Source organism: Bison bison, unplaced genomic scaffold, assembly GCF_000754665.1.
Source record: "Bison bison bison isolate TAMUID 2011002044 unplaced genomic scaffold, Bison_UMD1.0 scf7180017864175, whole genome shotgun sequence".
In the NCBI taxonomy this organism is placed as follows: domain Eukaryota; kingdom Metazoa; phylum Chordata; class Mammalia; order Artiodactyla; family Bovidae; genus Bison; species Bison bison.
The window spans coordinates 689141-696299 of NW_011494747.1; the positions used below are offsets into that span (position 1 = coordinate 689141).

Here is a 7159-nt window from a genome sequence, read left to right on the forward strand (position 1 = left end):
CCAGAGATTAAATTGCCAACATCCGTTGGATCATAGAAAAAGCAAGAGAGTTCCAGAAAAACATATATTTCTGCTTTATTGACTATACCAAAGCCTTTGACTGTGTGGATCACAAGAAACCGGAAAATTCTTCAAGAGATGGGAATTCCAGACCACCTGACCTGCCTCTTGAGAAATCTGTATGCAGGTCAAGAAGCAACAATTAGAACTGGGCATGGAACAACAGACTGGTTTCAAATAGGAAAAGGAGTACGTCAAGGCTGTATATTGTCACCCTGCTTATTTAACTTACATGCAGAGTACATCATAAGAAATGCTGGACTGGATGAAGCACAGGCTGGATTCAAGATTGCTGGGAGAAATATCAATAACCTCAGATATGCAGATGACACCACTCTTATGGCAGAAAGCAACAAGAAACTAAAGAGCCTCCTGATGAAAGTTAAAGAGGAGAGTGAAAAAGTTGGCTTAAAACTCAACATTCCACAGCAGGATCCTCTATGACCCACCTCCCAGAATATTGGAAATAAAAGCAAAAATAAACAAATGGGACCTAATTAAACTTAAAAGCTTCTGCACAACAAAGGAAACTATCAGCAAGGTGAAAAGACAGCCTTCAGAATGGGAGAAAATAATAGCAAATGAAGCAACTGACAAACAACTAATCTCAAAAATATACAAGCAACTCCTACAGCTCAATTCCAGAAAAATAAATGACCCAATCAAAAAACGGGCCAAAGAATTAAACAGACATTTCTCCAAAGAAGACATACAGATGGCTAACAAACACATGAAAAGATGCTCAACATCACTCATTATCAGAAAAATGCAAATCAAAACCACAATGAGGTACCATTTCACATCAGTCAGAATGGCTGCAATCCAAAAGTCTACAAGCAATAAATGCTGGAGAGGGTGTGGAGAAAAGGGAACCCTCTTACACAATGCAAACTAGTACAACCACTATGGAGAACAGTGTGGAGATTCCTTAAAAAACTGGAAATAGAACTGCCTTATGATCCAGCAACCCACTGCTGGGCATACACACTGAGGAAACCAGAACTGAAAGAGACACATGTACCACAATGTTCATCGCAGCACTGTTTATAATAGCCAGGACATGGAAGCAACCTAGATGTCCATCAACAGATGAATGGATAAGAAAGCTGTGGTACATATACACAATGGAGTATTACACAGTCATTAAAAAGAATACATCTGACTCAGTTCTAATGAGGTGGATGAAACTGGAGCCTATTATACAGAGTGAAGTAAGCCAGAAAGAAAAACACCAATACAGTATACTAAAACATATATACGGAATTTAGAAAGATGGTAACGATAACCCTGTATGTGAGACAGCAAAAGAGACACAGATGTATAGAACAGTCTTTTGGACTCTGTGGGAGAGGGAGAGGGTGGGATGATTTGGGAGAATGGCATTGAAACATGTATATATCATATATGAAACAAATCACCAGTCCAGGTTTGATGCATGATACTGGATGCTTGGGGCTGGTGCACCGAGACAACCCAGAGGGATGGTACGGGGAGGGAAGAGGGTGGGGGGTTCAGGATGGGGAGCATGTGTATACCTGTGGCGGATTTATGCTGATGTATGGCAAAACCAATACAATATTGTAAAGTAATTAACCTCCAATTAAAATATATAAATTTATATTAAAAAAAAAACCTCAACATTCAAAAAACTAAGATCTTGGCATCTAGTCCCATCACTTCATGGCAAATAGATGTGGAAACAATGGAAACAGTAAGAGCCTTTATTTTGGGGGGCTCCAAAAATCACTGCAGATGGTGACTGCAGCCATGAAATTAAAAGATGCTTGCTCCTTGGAAGAAAAGCTATAACCAACCTAGATGGCATATTAAAAAGCAGAGACATTACTTTGCCAACAAAGATCCATCCAGTCAAAGCTATAGTTTTTCCAGTAGTCATGTATGGATGTGAGAGTTGGACTATAAAGCAAGCTGAGTGCCAAACAATTCATGCTTTTGAACTGTGGTGTTGGAGAATCTTGAGAGTCCCTTGGACAGCAAGGAGATACAACCAGTGCATCCTAACAGAAATCAGTTTGAATATTCATTGGAAGGACTGATGCTGAAGCGCCAATACTTTGGTCACCTGATGCGAAGAACTGATGCAAAGAACCTGATGCGAAGTCAATGGAAAAGACCCTGATGTTGGCAAAGAATGAAGACAGGAGGAGAAGGGGACAACAGAGGATAAGACGGTTGTATTGCATCACCAAGTCTATGGACATGAGTTTGAGTAAGCTTTGGGAGTTGGTGATGGACAGGGAGGCCAGGTGTGCTACAGTCCATGGGTCACAAAGAGTCAGGCAGGACTGAGTGACTGAACTGAAAAGTCCAAATCTATTCCAATATACAGTATCATGTGAATTCAAATGAGTATAGTAACGGAAATGCATATTTTTGAAAAAATAACTGTACATTACTACACCTGGCTCCAAAATGCTCCTTATTTATACTCTTTAAAATGAAAATAAATTTATAAGGATATTTTCACTTAAAATTTTTCTTAGTAAACTATGTATAACTAAACAAGAAGATGGTATGGGGAGGGAGGAGGGAGGAGGGTTCAGGATGGGGAACACATGTATACCTGTGGCGGATTCATTTTGATATTTGGCAAAACTAATACAATTTGTAAAGTTTAAAAATAAAATAAAAAAAAAAGAATTACGCTCCTTTTATCTTCCAGTTATTTCTAGAAATTAATTCACAGTGCACTGTTCCTTGTAATTAAAGAAACAAGTTATTATTTTAAAACTCCCAAACTGCAGAATTACAGTGAACTACCTTCAAAAGTAATTTTTCAAAATGCTAACTGATCAAATAAGATCAATAACAATGTGATATAAGTATATATGTAATTGAATGTCCTTAATTTTTTAAAGATAATTTTCCTTTTAATAGCCACTTTAGAAACCTGTATCAATAATTTCAGGAATAAATTCTTCAGCAATTCTATCCTCTTGGAAAAGATAAAGTGATATGGCTTAATATTTTAAAATAAGTGATATATCTGACATCTTAAAGAACCATACTTTTACTGCTTTCACCTAACTGTAAGATTATGGATGGAGTGGGCAAGGTTGAGTAAGAGAAGACACAGAAATATCAAAACAGTGAAATAAAGCTTCCAAACAAATTTTCATTTTTCTTCAAGATTAAAAAAAAGACAAAAAAAGAACTAAAAAGATAAATTAAAAGCATAACCTAAAATAACAAATTACTATAAAACAAATCCTTAAAACAGACAAAATGGATAGAAAAATAATTTTTCCTATCTCACACAGACATATGATAACCAATATAAAGCAATTTGGTTTCAAGTAGAAAGTATTCATGCAACACAATTCCTTACCAATTTTATTTACATTTTAATGAAAAAGTAGAAGTGTGAGTATGCTCATAAATATCTTCAGGATTTTTTTTCTTCAAACAATCCAACGTATTAAATTAACAAACAGCTCTCTCTAAATATCAAAGACAATATTAACAAGTAAAAAGCTACTATTTCTGCTTTTTCCTGCTCATCTTACAGCTACAACGCAGCAATATTGCCATCTAGTGTTCATATCAAATAAGTACTTCCAATACAAATGTCCTAGTTTTGTTTTGCACTTAAAAGTTAAAGACAAATTGTCATTCCTATATGGCAACCCACTCTAGTATTGGATTTTCTCCAGCCTAGCAAATCCCATGGACGGAGGAGCGTAGTAGGCTACGGTCCATGGGGTCGCAAAGAGTCAGACACGACTGAGCAACTTCACTTCACTTCATGGGCAAAAGCATAGTTTTGATGGATAAGTAAAAGGAGAAAAAAAGAAGTCAGTGAGAGATAATGGGGAGAAAAAAATACAAGGTACACAGGAGACGTACCTTTCTTTTGGATGCAATTTCTGTCACATTTTGTTCTTAAAGACAGTATGTTTTTTTTTTTTTTAATTTTCTTTGATATTCTATTGACCGAACAAAAGTAAATGTAAACTTCCTAGAATTAGTTACACAGTCACCCTCAATATCCTGGGGACTGGTTCCAGGACACCACCCGCCAGCTCTCCATATCAAAATCTGAGGGTGCTCAAGTACCTTACATAAAAGAGCACAGTGTTTGTGTATAACCTAGTTACAACCTCCCACACATTTTATAACTTTTCTAGATTATCTTTAGTACCTGTTACAATGTAAATGCTATTAAATAGTTGTAAATGCTAGGTAAATATTGCCACTGAAGCAAATTCAAGTTGTTTTTTTTTGGAATTTTCTGGATTTCTTTTTTCCAAGTATTTTCAATCTGTGGTTGGTTGACACTATGGATGCAGAATCTATGGATATTTATTCCTTTGTACCATCTCCTCCAACCTTTGTATCCTAAATGGAGTCACTGAGATGAAGTACTAAATGATTTTTCATCAAATAAACAAATTAATTTAAAACAATATTTTAAATATACAAAATTTATCATTTTGAAGACTGCTAACTAGACGAGATAAAGAATGAAAAGGCTGAGGTCGTTAGAGCTGAAAAGAATTTAGCTTCATTAAAACACAAAGATCGATTTTGTGCTAAATTGCTTAAGTACAACATTATAGACATTACTAAAAACAAAGACCGGTGACACTGTTCATCTATAAAAGTCTCAGAGTAGCAAGTAGATCCCTAAATCAGCAGCCTATCATTGTTTTGATTGTCCATCCTTATAAACCTACATCTGCTGCTAGAAATGCTCTACCAATGTTAGGTAAATATGTAAGGTGTGACGTGTGGTAGTGGCAGTATTACTTACTACTACATCACAACTAAAATTACTACTACATCACAACTAAAATCACAACTAAAATAGCTGTAATTTTAGTAGTCGGGCTACCATATAACCCCACTTATTCCTCAACTCATAGGGTGTGACACTTCACAAATGTGTGTCTTACGGGTCATGTTTCTCTAGTGTAATGGTTATCACATTCGCCTCACACAACTGTGTCTTGTTTTTTTCTCCTAGTCCCACACTTTGGTCATATTGTCCTCCCTCTTAAAGTTCTATAAATACTACCCATCGGATATAAAATGTCAGCTAACTCTACTATTATTTTTCCTTTTTTATTTACACATTTTTGTACAACAAACACACATCATTTATATAAATTAGAAATAGAAGTATTTAAAGAAAAAAATCCTACTCATTAGCTTAGCTCTATTTTTCACCTTTACTGTGATGCCTTCAAGTTCTCTCCTCTTGTCCAATCCAGAGGTGACCTCTTTTTACTGTAAACGTTGCAGCTGCACCATCTAGCATTCACTCACAGCCTTACAATACTACTTTTTATGTACATGTTTTTTTATCCCCCCAAAATATAAGGTCTCTTAAAGAAAGAAACTCCCATTTTTCATCCTTATATGTGTCTCCCACAAAAGGAATTTTGGGGCACCTAAGAAGTATTAATAATCATACATGATGCAACCATCTTTCTGCTCTGTTTAGAAGTACTGTCTAGTTCACTTCTCTAGGCTTTAATTCTTGAACATTTACTCAGTCATAGTGAGAAAGTCATTTCACCTCTTGAGGCTCAATTCCTTACAATAAAGATCAAGTATTACATATTAATAAAATGTACAATTTGACTAAAAACTAATTTCAGAAAAAGCATTTATATGTATTATAAACATATACATATAGATCATAAAAAATTCCTGTAATACATATTAAAATTTTTTAAATTATCAACATTATGGCAACCATACACCTACCCATCTAGCTATTTATATAACTCAATAACTCACCAGACTCCCTTTCTCCAAAAATGTAATAAATGTATATACAATTTTCTATAAAGCTGACTCACATAAAAATTATCAGTGTGCTGAGCACACTGAGAATATACCTATTTTTGGTCACCAGAGACTTCTTTAAATGAAGCATTAAAGGTTACCATCATGCATTAGATTATAAAATCTAACATCTATTCACGAACCATATTTATTTGCAGTAAACTGAAATGTAAATATTATTTACATGTTTTCAACCTAAAAACATATACATAAAACAAAATGCTAACTGAAACATCTGAGGTGACACTTCTTTTCCGTAAATACTAGTGCCATCATTTGTCTTTTCTTCTATCCATTCACACTATGTGCCAAGTATTGTTTTTCTGAACCACTTAAGAGATCTATTGTGACTCTATATATTTTTTAAAATTATTTTATTTCTTTTTGGCTGTGCTGGGTCTTTGCTGCCATGCTGGCTTTTCTCTAGCTGCACCAACTGGGGGGCTACTCTACAGTTGCAGCGTGCAGGCTTCTCATTACAGTGGCTTCTCTTATTGCAGAGCATGGGCCCTGTGGTGCAGGCTTCAGCAGTTGCAGTTCATGGGCTCAGCAGTTTCGGCTCCCAGGCTCTAGAGCACAGGTTCAATAGTTGTGGCACACGTGCTTAGTTGTTCCGGAGCATAAAGGATCTACCCGGACCGGAGACTGAACCCATGTCTCCTGCATTGGCAGGTGGATTCTTTACCACAGAGCCACAGGAGAAGTCTGTGACTATATTTTCAATGAATAGGTTTTTCTTAAATGTTAACAACAAAAAAAGAAGCTTAACTACTTTATAAAGGTCATGTTTCCTATTTTTATGCTACTGCTGCCATCTAGTGAAAATTTTGAGAACTTAATCATTTTGGAAACTATATCACTTTTTAAAAAAATGAATATTGCCAAGTTGCAAAGTATACATATGAGGAATAAGAATATTATAGATCATTTTCTTACAAATACATTTCTTAAACTCGTTCATTACATTTTTATATTATAATTCAACAATTTAATCATGAAGTCACTTTTTAATCAGCAAGATAATCATTATTAAATTTCTTTATTAAAAAAAGAAAAAGCCTAGAAACATGAAGTTGTTTCTGTTATCAGTTATATCTTAAGTAAATGTAAATTCAGTGATACCCTCAAAGACTATATATTTTGAATTTCAATTACTTACCAAGAACATTGTTCATTTTATAGTACTAACATATGCAGACCAAATATCTAAATGTCTGGAACTCTACTGACACACTACCTGAAGAATTTCATAAAGATAAAGAAAATATATAACAGCCCTATCATT

At 35.0% G+C, this 7159-nt stretch overlaps 1 protein-coding gene across 1 annotated transcript in view; it reads right to left on the reverse strand.

The window, feature by feature from the left end:
* The window catches only part of ORC5 (origin recognition complex, subunit 5), an 88395-nt gene that overhangs the window by 36748 nt on the left and 44488 nt on the right, over positions 1-7159 (reverse strand). The window lies entirely within an intron of this gene.